Source organism: Chlamydotis macqueenii, chromosome 4 (assembly GCF_036417535.1).
Source record: "Chlamydotis macqueenii isolate bChlMac1 chromosome 4, bChlMac1.mat, whole genome shotgun sequence".
Classification (NCBI taxonomy): Eukaryota; Metazoa; Chordata; class Aves; order Otidiformes; family Otididae; genus Chlamydotis; species Chlamydotis macqueenii.
In genome coordinates, this window is record NC_141559.1 from 43,477,907 (window position 1) to 43,491,445 (window position 13,539).

Here is a 13,539-nt window from a genome sequence, read left to right on the forward strand (position 1 = left end):
CCAGAGTTTTCTATGCTGAATAACTTCCAACCCCTACCCCACCTTCTGCTTAGTTTTCGATACATAGGCTCTAGTGAAATTACAAAAGTGCTAACATTGATTTGTTTTCAGTGCTGATTAATATGTCAGATAACATTTTCTCTTCTTAAGTCAATATTCAATTTTTTAAAACTATGATAATGGAAAACGAAGTAATTTTGGTTTAATTCTTGCAGCTCTAATTACCAGTGCTAAACGTAGCATATTGTTTTACTGTATAATTTGCTATAAGATAGGAGATGGATGCCACTCTAGAATATTTTCTTCCTGCTTTAGAAGATCACTTTTTCTGTGGTAGGCAGTTATTAATAGCATTAATAGCAAATGCTGCATAGATTCATTCTTACAGCTACTTTCCTTCACATTGAATGCAGGTAGAGAGAACTGAAGACACTGGAGCCATCAGGTGGCCCTGGAATTTGCTGAAGAGCAGAGTGCTTTGAGTCTACTTTGTATTTATTAATAAACCTGAGAACTGCAATAGCATAACACATACATGAGTGAGGGCAAAATTTACAAACAATTGGTTGAATTAGAGTCAAGTCAGTTCACCTCAGAGACGACTGAGGCGATAGTACTTGTTACCTAAAGGACAAATTCTCATATGGTTGCTTTTCATTATTCAAGTCAAAAATCCTTAGAATTACAGAAGTGTCACCAAAGATTCTGAGTAAGTAATTGATGTACTTCATGTTACATGGGGACAATCATTGAAAGCTTGCTTTTTGGAACAAATTGAATTAAATGGCAAACTGCCACCTAACTTTCTTTCTTTCTTTTGAAGGCATGTATGACGAAATACAGGACAGAGCTTTTTTTGCTAAGAAATAGCTTTTTAGTGAAAGTATATCTGATATTATAGTCTATTATTAGCATTGTTGTGAAAGTGCTTCTGAAAGAGTGTATTAACCTGATAGTATGTCTTGAGGTATGGTAATTCTTTCAGCATTGCTTATTGCTATTGGTCACCTCAAAGAGAGTCTGCATTTTTTTTGGACTCTCTGGATGTGTTTCTGCAGCAATTTAAGCTCTAATCAGAATTTTAGGTTTGAATCTTTATCTGCTTTTTTCACCATGATGAAATCTGCCAGTGTGGGGGCGGGAACTGTGCCAGTGCTATTGCTCAAAGCAAGGCCTAGCCCACTGGGGCCTGTGTGGAGTGTTGAATGGATCCAACCTGTCTTATTTAATATTCTCCCCCTCAGGCCTTTTCAGGCTGCTGTTATTGTTGATTTTCTCACTTTCCTCACAGAGGAATGTGTTTACAAGTTCCTAGCTTCACTAGTAGCAGCCTGCAGCTTAAAATAGTTGTCAGGTACATACTTGAGAACTAATAACATGCACAGTAACATAGGTAAGTTGAATTCAGTCCAAGCAGACATGTTCTGTGACAGGATAACTGCTTGTGCGGTTATGAGTCAGTGGAGGAATCCTAAGACTTAATTCCTAATTCCTAAGAATTAACTGATGTTCATACAGGAAAACTTCCAGAGTCAATGGTTTACTTACAGTTTTGTGCTGAACTCTCATGGATGTGAGTGATGAAATATGAAAGGAAGTTTGAGAGGAAATATTTTTCTATTTTGGACTGGACATTCTGCCTTTGTACTTGCATATGCATGGGTAGGAGAGAGGAGGAAGCAATACAGTAACTTGAGATTTTATTTATTTTGAGTAGTGGCATAACTCTGTGACATGTTGTAATTTCTTTATAAACATTGATCCTTAAAATATGGTATTGCAGTTGCGAACAACATTTTGAGACACAATCTTTTTTGCTCAGTAATGACAATCTTTAAACTAGGATCAAAAGAAGTGGCAAATATTCATAGACACATATAAACAATAAAGACTAAGAAAAGGAAATAAAATTGTTGAGTTTAGAGATGATTTTAAGAAAGTCATAAGAAGGACTGGTACAATAGCAGTATGTCAATCCACCAAATATTTTAATTGTTTCTGCACTAATTTGAGAAGTAAGGGAAATAATAAACAGGAAGAGCTGAAATCTTAATTAATGATCACAACAGTGTCTCTATTGGTATATGAGACACTCAGTGGGATAACTCACATGATTAGAATATTAGTGGGTTTAATTTGCTCCAGAAACATCTGCAAGGGAGGAAAATGAGAGCATGTATTGCAAGAAGATCCAAAAAGAGATGATACACGTTTTCTTGGGTGAGGATAAAATAGTCAAATCAGCTGTGAACCACCAGATAAGATTTGATTCTTGAGGGGGAAAAGACTTTCTCTGGAAGAAAAAAAAACCACAAAATTCTCAGTTGCACAGGGAATGGTAGTAAAAAATATTTCAGAAAACAGATACAGTAGGCCACAGAATTTCCAGTATATTTTTATACAGAAAATAGGAAAAAAAATTAGAAGGGAAACTAAAAAGAATATTAGCTATGTAATTTTAAATATCATGGAGGAATGGCAGAAAATGTGAAAGTAGCAAAAAGTCTGCCTGAGAATGACTGTGAAAAAAAGATAGTTTACAGTCCTCAGAAAAGAAAAAAAAACCTGAAAATCAAAGAAATAAAGCTTAAGGAACTAGGCTTAAACAAAGCCTACTTCTGTTCCTACCTCTCTTATTCAGAGAACTAGTAGCAATATGTGATAGGAAGCAAGTCTAAGTAGAATGGGAGTTCAGAGGAGTTCCACTTTCTTAAACAGACTAAGTTAAAGGCATGCCTGTATTTATCCTGGCTTAGAGAAAGACTAGAAAACATAAGCAGGGATGAATTAGATAATGTAATGAAATTGTTAATGATCTCAAACAAAAGGGCATGTACAGAGTGTGGAAAATAGAGCAAACTATTAAGGGTGTTAAAAATAGCATTAAAACCTAAGCACAAACTCAGAAGTGCAAAGGTAGAAAGTAAACTTTTTTTTTGCAAAAGGTTATGAAGGGGGGGAAAAAAAAAAGTGAAAAAATAAGTGAAATTCCTCCACTTAGAACTAAGATGGACTAAGGAAAAACTAGATTTACTAATCAATAGGAAAGAAAACCTATTGAAAAAATAATAGCTGCAGTAGAAGCTTTTGTGATTACTACTTCATGAAATTACTCTTGGCTCTCAAAGGCCTTCCTCAGGTAACCTCAGAATCTTGAACTGTTGTTTCTGGAAACATTACAAAAAAAAAAAGAGAATATTTTAGAAAAACTAAAAACTAGTATCTGTCCATAAAAAGATAAACAAGAAAAATATGACAGCCTTTGTAGAAAAGTACTGGAACGATAATCTACTGTCAAACTATCCATATACCTGGTTTGGGGTTGTTTAGGCCCCAAAAGAAGAATTCTGAGTTGGGAATTAAGGCATAATTTAGAGAATTAGTTAAGAAAAGTCATGGATGAGAAAAAGGTTTAAGTGAAAAAGGTTAGATTTTTAACATCAAGAAAATAACACTTTCTGATGCTGTGAACAATGACATACTGGAATAAATTGTGTAGGACAGTTGGAAGTTTATAAGCTGTACATCTGCAAGAAATGTTTCAGGAATCACAGATCTTTATTCGGGCAGGCAAATTGTGTAAATTGTCTTCCAAGATCCCCTACAGCCACGCTCTGTAGTTATTTCCATGATATCTAGCTACTTTCGCCTCTGTTTGTTGCTAGCTTCCGTTATGTTAAACTTACCTGAATTTGTATGTGGTTTTTCCATTTCACTCCTCAGAGAAGGTGATTCCACCAGCCTTGGAAGTTGTACTGAAAAATATTACAGTTTCAGATAGTGACTTACCTTATTTCCTTTACTTCTACAAGGAGAAAACAGAAACATTATTCTTTAAATTGTTTACAGCATTAGGTAAGTTACACATCTGTGACTAAGAAGTTAAGAGTTTTTAAGCAATACCAATAATAATAATAAAATAGTATCAGCACTTTTTTTTTTCCTGGTGAGTGCAACACTTGGAAAACAAAATATTTAAAGAACTTTTTTACCCTCCTTTAAAAAAAAAAAAATCAGAATTAAAAACCTACTTCTTGTTCTCTTTCCTGAGCATCAGGCTTTATATTTAACCAAGTTCAATTTTCAGGGGTTTTTTTCCCCTTGGGGAAAGTGTGTGGATCTGAGAAGTGTGTATTATCACAGAGCTTCCTCAAATGAGGTGATTCTTCATTCAGGGGCCTGTAGAGATCTTTGCCTGAGTTTGCTGAAGGTGCTAAGAGCTTGCATGCACTCAAGGAAAGACTGGAAAAGTTTTTGGAAGAGATAAGCACTAATGGTGATTACATACTTCAAACGATACATCTGGCTAAGGAAGTCCCTGAACTGGTTGGAGCCCGGTAGGTAATTAAGAAGAAGTACCAGATATATATGCCTTGTTCTTCCCACTTTTGTCATGGGTGGTTACGGTCATTACTGAAAATACGATCCTGGCCTGGAGGGATCGTTGGTGCAACCTACTATACCTGTGGGACTGGAGCCTGGAGCCCTGGCTGGAGCCTGGAGCCCTGGCTGGTGGACATTCCTCCCGTTGTAGGGCTGCATTATAGTGTCTCTGCTGTTCCCTGGAAGATGCAATGCATCTGGATGATTACAGAACTGGGAAGCTCTGTTTTGCTTCCATAGTAAAGCAAAGAAATCGGGTGACCTTGAATGAAATAGAGGTCTGCCTGCAAAGAGCAGTTCTTTTATTTATTTGTTTGTCTGAAATTTGACAGGACACTTTTTTGAAAGGTATTATAAAAATGTGCCTGTAGCATACTCTACATGAGGGAGGTAATACATTAGTCTTTTAATCCTATTGCAGATGAACCTTTTATTCCCACTCAGTATTTTCAGTTCATTAAAGTCAGATTAAAAAAAAAAAAAGGCAATTTTAGCTTAGAAAGCATACTTCCAGATAAATTGGTATTGAATTATATTCTTTAAAATCTAGATGTGGCTTTTTGTTTCTTCCTCAGTGTGCTGAGATTACTGTTTGTACAGCAGGTTGCTAACAATTGGACTGGGAACACTTGGAAAAAATAGATATTGTAGAGCAGGTATCAGCTTAACAGCATTAACTTATCTCCATGCATTTGGATTTAATGAGCTCTCACCCTTGAGATTTTACTTTATTTTGTAGTGTTACTATTCTCAGATTATCCTTTGCTATATTATTTAATCTTGTGCATAGCTTCTAACTATGTAATATTTTTTAGAAATTAACTTCAAATCCGTGTTACAAATTGAAGAGTGAAGCTTATGTCTTCATCAGAATATTACCATCAATTTTTCTGTCATGTTTTAGCCTGCTGCTACTCCAGCATTGCAAAGCTCCAGTTGCCTGAATAAATATTGTCTTACATATCATCAATAATCACTGATGCAGAAGGAAAGGGAATAAAGGACACCATTTTTACTGCAAGAAAGTACAAAAATCATAGCTCTAATATAACCTTTAAAACCTCAGATCTATTTTTTGAATGTGTGTGTGGTCCAACACACAATGTAAGACTCAGATGTCAAGTGTGGTGTTCCTACCACTCTAGTGTTAGAACGAACAGGAACGATAAGGCACGTCCTTTAAGCCTTTTGTCAGTCGTTATTTCCAACTCTGGTAAATATCCTGATTTCATAGAACAAATCAACTTGCCCTCTTATTCCCTAGTCTCCTTTGTGGAGGAATTTAGGTTTTGATTAGTTACTGAGATAATTACACAGACTCTCTGTCTCGCTTGCTCAATCTTATGGTCTCTCAATGTCTCTCCTCGCTAGGGTTTATTCCCTCCAGTGGCCTAGAAGGACATCCCAGAGTTGTTCTGAGGTGCTGTGGTGGAAGAGTGTCACTGCCTATTTGTCAGGAAAGAAGCAAGGGGGAATTGGCCATTGGCAGTTCCTTGTAAGCAGCTTCTGTTTGAAGGAAGCAGGCAAGCGAAGATAGTGCAAGGAGCAGAGCATCAGATAAAAAAGGACGCAGAGAAGCTTACATTTAGTTTGCAGGTAAGGTGCTAGAGATAACACTCAGAAATGTGCAATAACTGCTTATTTGATCTGTATGGAATTCATGCATTGCAGCTGATTTCTTTGGTGCATCTCCGTTGTAGGTCCAGTGATGGTGACCAGAGCCAGACACAGCCCAGTGATCTCCCATCACAGCCTTAGCACCAGGGCAGATTCAGGATCAAGATCTGAATCAGAAAGGTATGCAGCCAGGCACAGGCAAGGCACAGAAGCAAGGACCAAGAAGGGAGTCTGAAGCAACTCCCAAGTGAAGCAGGGGGCAGGTCTTTCCCCACAAGTCTTATAAGGCCCTTTCTTTAACAACTCTTCCCTCTCAGTGGTGCAAATAAAGATGAGCGCGGCATGAGAGAGCTGTCCTTGAGCGCACGCAGCTGAACTGCTGGGAGGCAGGGAGCAAGCTTCAGGCCCTAGGAGCATGCAAAAATAGTGTTGGTATGCAAGACATCATTACTGAAAAGAATGATACAGAAATATTAACGAGCTAAATTAATTACTTAGAAAATCTGTAATTGCAGGAAACAAATAATTTATTTGTGAACTTTTATGATTCAAAATAAACTGACTTCTTGTGAAGTAGTATTAATCCATGCAAGTCAACATATTGTAATCTATTTATGTAATTCTGGGTGGAATTAACTACGGGGAACAAGAGAGTTATCAAGATTTTAACTGTCCTTTTAAAAGTGTTTAAATAATAAGATGTTTTTCAATCAGAAACAATAATATTTCCCCTTGAATGGTGAAATTAAAATTACACTCTTTTGTGTATCACTATACTACTTTGCTTAAAGCAGCCATTATTATACTGCAAAGTTGATAGTTCTCACAAAGCTGATTTGGTTTGGTTTTTCGGGCCATGTGTCACCATAGCCCTTTTTTTGTATCAATTATTTTGTCAAGAATGCATTTACATGCAAGATAAGCTTTCAGTTTGAAATATCTGTCACAAAAAGGAGACGCTGAAAAGATTAAAGTAACTTTTTAATTTTTAGAACCCTTGTATTTCTTCTGCTCTTTGGCTTTTTTCTAGGTATTTCCCCTATGATGGATGTTGAAAGAAAAATCCTATCTGTTCAGTCTTCGTAAAGATACTCCTCCTACTCAGAATTCAGGCCACTGCTTTTACGTACAGTATAAAATACAGTATGGACAGCTTATTCTGTGAAATGCCCTCATCTTTTACTGGCTACGTTTGGGTTCAGATAATGAGAATGCTAAGGATAAGTGTAGTTTTAGATTTCAGATATGTGAAGGGAGGATTACTATCATAATTATCTATAGAAAGGGTTTATAGCCCTGTATTTACAAGTACAGGTATTAATCCAGTACATTTATAGGCATGTACAAAGATGTTCTGAGGATATATTATGAATACATTCTCACAGCAATTTCCAGCATGTTTTGAAATACAATTTCCATTTAGTGTGAACACACAGTATGAGGGGGATTATGTGCTTGCTTTTTGATATCTGTTTTAGTCCTCTGTGCCTCCCCATTGCTCAGCAGTTCTTCAGAGTATATACTGCTTATGGGAATTTTCTTTCATTACCCCTTTCAGTCCCTTTACCAGTTCACTTTTCTATCATATATCATGTATCTTTAACTTCAAAAAGTAATTAATTTATTTATCACCTAATACAGAATTTATTTGACCTTCCATTTACTGTTCCATATTGTGTTCCCTTATACTTCCAGTCTCTCTGTTTTACTACTGTTTAATTGCTGTTCCTTCATCATCTCTTCACGTTTCTCCATGTCCACAGGGATATGGCGGGAGGTGGGTAAGGGGAAAAGATTGCATTCTTGAAATGATCTCTCCCCTTTGTTAAATCACAGCTTAGATTGATTTCTTATGTGATGGTTACAAATAATTAGTGACATAATTACACAATTATCTGACATATCAAATATGTTACTTATAGAAAAACTTATCGCTTTTTAAATGTTATTGCTCATGTCATATATGAAATCAATTTCCAGTGAAGTAATGATGACACTTCATGGGCAGGCTGTATTTTTATTGTGTCCAAATGATCATTATGCAGTATACTACTTGCTGTCTTATGTTTCAAATACTATTGGTTAGATAACATCATTTAATATAATTACAAAATAATAATTTTATAGTAATTTATTCATTAATTATATACTTGGTTTAAGGATAATTTTGTATATATAGCTCCTGAAAATGAGGGTCTTCATCTGGCTAGTAGCTTCACATTATGACAGGTGAAATCACAGTTACAAACATAACCTCTGTGTGATCTTTTGACGCTTACTGATGAGTAGCAGCTAACGTGACAGAAATTAATGCATAAATATTTCCCAAACCTTTAAAGTAAATCAGGGATGGTTACAGGGACTAAAAACCACCTCAGTATTACTGGAAGGGTGGGTTCTGCAATCCACCAGCATTAATTTCCTGTAATAGAACTGTGGGGTTTTTGTCTCTTGTATCTTTGCCAAATGCTAAACATTTGGCTTGATGTCTTCCATGTCATGTACGTGCCCTAAAGTTTAACAATTTTATAAACATTTAACCCCACATGGCTCACCTAGGTGTGAAAGCAAGGCCAGGTTGCAAATGTCTTCTATTAAAATAGTAAGGAAATAATTCTGAAGCTCTTTCTATTATGTTTTCTTTTATTAAAAAAATGTATTTTATTCTTACTACATTATTTCCTATTGTTATATGCAGTATAATTCTAGCATCTGTCTTTCAGTAGTGAGAATTTCAAACTTGACAGGGAAACAGTTTCTATAAGGAATTGCCTTTTGACTTGTGTGAAATCTGCTCAAATGTGTCTAAGCCAAAAACTTTTGAAAAATTCTGTGTGCTTTGTCTAGCAGCTGAAAGCTTTGAGGTACTCTATTATTGGCAGGGAGCGACTGCTCTTAGTTCTCTTGCAGCTCCCACTGCAGGCAAGACAATGCTCTGTTACCACAGAGAAGCCAGACAGGAGTGCAGCTGGAAGGAGGACAGAAGTCTGTTTCTCCTTTGCTAATAACTGAGGCAGCAGAAAATCATGTGTCTCAAATGACTTTCAGTTACAGAGAAAGGAGTAGGCTGTGACTTTGGAAGCCTGGGGAGACAAAAGCTGGGTCAGAAAGGGATAAAAGTTGGAGCAAGAAAAAGGGAATGGAGATGGGAAAATGGAGAAAAAGCAGAGCTAGTTGGACAGAGGAATGGAAACTAGTGAGTCTGATGGAGGGCGAGGCAATTTCAGTTTGTGAATTGGATGCTTTCTTTAGCGCCTTTAATTTAAATTTGTATATGTAGGAGTGTCATTTTCAGTGTTCTCCCAGCCAGCCAGGCAGGTGTATAGGTGGATATGAGATTCTTTTGTTTGCCAAAATTAGATTTTGCTTCTCCAAGAGCATGATAAAACTTGCATAAGATTTCACTGACACTGCAATCTGTTACTTCTAGGAGCTCAGGGAGAAATTGCTCCTGAGATGTACCCCCACAGGATCAATATTTAAACCCAGAAAATATAAACAACATTTTGAGAACGCAAAAATATAGACATCTACATTGTGGTGACTACTTTTGAAACGTTTAAATAATAATATCATACTCTAAGGATAAGTTAGAACCTTGTGTTGCTATACAATTTAAAGGTTTATTGAATATTTAAAGCCTTATTCTTTCACGGTATATTCATTTTCTGCTAGCACATGTTTAGAATCAGGCCCATGGAGAGCAACACTGGGAAATTTGTTGGAAATGTAAACTGACAGAATCAATTTTGCTTGCGAAGTGCAATGTTACATTTAGTTCACGTGCCTCTCACATGTAAACCTGTAGGTGGTGGTGAGTGGGTGTACAGTTAACGGCGAGATTATGGCTGAAATAAGACTTAATAGTCCAGCGGAGCTGGGCACTTTGGGAAGGAAATGAAAATTCATGAGTCTCCTGCTATTTGGCTGAGTGGCTTAGGGTGCGTCATGCTGACCAAACTGGCATGTCTGAGCTAGCTGCAAAGTAGTCAGCCTATTTTTATTCTGCAGGTGCAAGTCCATTTTGTCAGCAAAAAGTCTTATTGTGTTGTTTTTTTTTTCTCTCTCTGGTCTGACCCTAGTAAAAATTAAGTCTTTATATCTTTTGTTTGTGGTATCTTTTCTTAGAGAAGATTGCCCACTAAAAAGCTCAGATGAAGCAAGGAACTCCACGTTTTGCTTTTACTGCATTTATGCCTGAGTAGAATCAGGTTGGAGTTTGTCAGGCATTAGAAAAATAAACACATGTTCTTATTCAAAAGAGTGTGTTCTGCCTTCCATTTGGCCTCCAATACAACTCTTGGGGGATCCTAATGTTTACCTCAAATATTTAATATGAACATCTATTTCCTTAATCAGCCAGAGGTGTTTCCAGTGAAGCCAGGAAAGCAAGTAACTGGAACCCAGGAACCAGCAGAGCAGAACACTGTGTGTGTTTTTAATTGAGAGGGAGCTGAACAGAATCTTTCACTTGGCTGAATATTGCTCAACAACATCTGAAATCATTTGAAGGCAGTCTTAAAACTCACTACCTTGGGTTTTTGCCTGCATCCTTAGTATGTGTGAGGGAAGGTAGAGGGCTACAAAATCTCTTGAGACCTCAGTCACCACTGCAGATATTATCTGATATGGTAGTTTCACCTACACAAGGATTGTCACTAATCTTTATCAGGAAAACACATAAAACTCCACCCAAAAAATATTTCCCTCTTCACAGAAAGGGAACAGTTAGTTCCCTTATGAGCCCAAGGCAAGATAATTAGTTGACTGAATACCTTATTTAGATGTCAGCTGCCACTCAGCAACTTCAATCAAGATGAAACCTCCTGAAAATTGCCTTACTAGATCCTGTAATTGGTCAGCCTGGAGTTTTTCCAGAGCTCTGTTTCCGAATTTTCTGTTGCTTTCCTCCACTTGATAACAAATGCTTATTAGACAAAGAAAAAAAACCAAAAAACAAAACCATCAGTGGCACTTTCAGTAAGCATTTTTTTAGAAATCTGCAAATGAATCATAAATTAATATGATTGACTAGATAGCAAAACATAGCTACTGCTCACGTTCAAAAAAGGAAGGTAATAACTTGTAATAGACGCCTAGAATTGCGTTCATCTCATTAGTACCTTAGACTTCAAATGACAAGTTCTGTTTCTGATGAGTGCATAAGGTTGTCTAAGCACATATGAGTAAATAAAAATCTATATATAAAATGGCAAGATGAGAGAAGCATTCCTTCTGGCTACCTAAGCACCACGTGGGCAGCTGTGCATTTATCTTTTCATATTTACTGTGCTTCTATACCGTTCAAGTTCTCAGGCTAACATGGAAGATAGTCCTATACCAGACTAGCTTAAATCTCACAGACATTCAATGTCACAGGTATTAGTCTAGTGAGATGTTACACATTACGTCTATATTTCTGGGCTAACCATTTCACTGGAGGAACTGCATTAGGGCTGGAAAAAATCCTAAAACTCTCTTTATAGGCATAGTTTTAGTGATCTGTTTCCATAAAAATAAAGCTTTTCTCAAAGCAAGGCTCTTCAGTTTTTTTCATGTAATTGCCATCCACATAACCTTGACATGAAGACACTTTTTCTAACCTTAAAATCCATCTTGGAGTTACTGCTGTCATACAAATTAATGTAAGCAAACACGAATTAAGCCTTTTGATACCTTGGGCAATGGTATTGCCACAGCTGTGTGTGACACTGCTATAGTGTCAGGGCCTTGAATATGCTACTAGATCCTAACCATCTTGACCAGCTTAACCTGAGGCATCCACCTATTCATCCTCTCTGAGCTCCATTTATGTCCTGGGCACCTAGATCTTGTCTGAGCTGTGTTAGAGCTGACTCAGCTTGCTGACTGATTTTCCTGGATGAACTATAGACCTACATTGTAGGTTGCTTTGTCACCAGTCCCATTTTTGGCCATCTCCTGCTGTTTGTGACTGAACTCCCTGAATAGATACTGGATCTCACCTTGTCTAGGCCTGTTCAGATATTGTGGAACTGTGACCTTGTTGATGAGGGCACTGTCTGTGCTATGGTGGTCTTTAGCTCCTGGCTTGTCTTTCCTCTTGGAACAGCCACACTCCTGCTGCTTCTTGATGCACAGCTCAACATGTCACTTGTCCAGGTGTTGCTGCATATTGAGGCACAGGTGGATATTTGGAAGATGGAACATAAGGCCATGAAGGGCACTGAAAGCTGTCCCTGTAATTACCCAGAAGTTGACTCTTGTCAGAGAGGCGGGGTATCATATGCTAGAGAGCATATTAGAACTGTCTCCTTTCCAGCTTCACTGCTGTTTCTGTTTAAAAAATATATAAAATGAAATAAACTGCATTGTATTGGTTCTCACAGTACATATAAAGTATACAGTCAACCTGTAAACACTAAGCACAATTTGAAGAAAAAGATGGAGAATGTCAGCATACTTGAAAAGCTGTCGGCAAGTTGAGCATCTTTGTTCAGCCTTTCTGACTCCTCCGTTTCATCCTCACCGAAACAAAATTACACTGATGTAAAGGACAAACCACTCCAGACTATTACTGCTATAGGTTGTTGGAGTATATTGTGGTACCGCAACGACTATATATGTTGTAGTGAAACTTACTGGCTTCTCTATGTTGTATTCGAAAAAAAAATATCTGAATAACACTCTCAAGTCTTACTTGTATTCAAAATAAATCATAGGAAAGTATCCACAAAAAAAAAAAAAGTTGATGCCATATAGAAAAAAAAAAAATCCATATATGTGTTCTAGTCCTTCCTTTTCCCCTAAAGGAAAACATTTGTCAAGTGAGGGAAATTTAATGCTGCAGTTTGACAGAAAGTATTGTGCTAGATACAGTAAAAGGAATGCATTCCCGCTGCTTAAAAGCCTGAAAATTCCTTTTCGTGGGAGGAGAGGAACACACAGTTGAAAGACCTCAAACCAAAATCCAATCTGGCAAAAATGATTGCGCTGATCTCTCATTCCTATTTCTAAGTGGTTCCACACTGTTGATTTGTGTAAGGTATTCATTGTATAAAAGATTTCTGTAAGAAAGAGAAGTCAGGTGTTCAGTGGAGGGTCTAAAGGAGACATCCATCCACACGCTTAATGTCAGTTGTACTCTGCGTTAGACTTTTTGCCTACTTCAATAATCACTGCGATGTTTATTGACATGAATTATTACTATTATAGCATCAATTATTGTTATATTATTAATAATATTCATAAATACAAATCATGAGGCAAAATACTGTTACCTGAATCAAATTGGAATTTATTGAAATAAATGTTCATCTAATCCACTGGCATATGAATGAAAACAGAATAAAAACTTGTCAGGATACACTTCTAATCCAAAGTAAAGGCAGCTAGATGATTAATACCATGATAAACCCATAGGAATGAATTAATATCTGATAAAATACCTGACTGAAATGAATGGTTATTGTTACATATGAGAGAAGATACCCTGCCCTTGGGAAAACAGGAAATGAAAGTGTGATAAAGCAAGTAAGGTGTTTCGTATCGTATCAATGA